The sequence below is a fragment of the Gymnoscopelus microlampas genome, assembly GCF_963454915.1.
Source record: "Gymnoscopelus microlampas genome assembly, chromosome: 10".
In the NCBI taxonomy this organism is placed as follows: Eukaryota; Metazoa; Chordata; class Actinopteri; order Myctophiformes; family Myctophidae; genus Gymnoscopelus; species Gymnoscopelus microlampas.
This window is the reverse complement of record NC_139947.1, coordinates 35,238,243-35,238,813: the sequence shown is the minus strand read 5'-3', so window position 1 is coordinate 35,238,813 and position 571 is coordinate 35,238,243.

The window sequence follows — 571 nt, the reverse complement described above, 5'->3', positions numbered from 1 at the left end:
ACACTTCAGACACACACACACACAAAAATACACATGACACACCTGTACACACATGCATAAGACAAACAGGCATGCATGCACGCAAGCACGCACGCAGGCAGGCAAGCAGGCAGTCAGGCAAGCAGGCAGGCAGGCACGCACGAGCGCACACACACACCCACAGTCACACAGTCACACAACACACACCTCCTCATTCTTTACCATGATGGTTATAGTTAACTCTTTAACTCCTCCCTTTGTTATTACACTTCATAGGTACATTATGTGTGTAGCAGCCATACACCCCAACTCACATACGCACGCACGCACGTATGCACGCACGCACGCACGCACGCACGCACACACACACACACACACACACACACACACACACACACACACACACACACACACACACACACACACACACACACACACACACACACACACACACACACACACACACACACACACACTCCTGCATTGCAGGCTCCACCCTCCGTCCTACAGGACAGGATAGTTGACCCAGGAGGAGGGGATTGAGGGGGAAGGAGGGGGCAGTAAGATCAGACAGAGCTCAAATTCAGTTCTG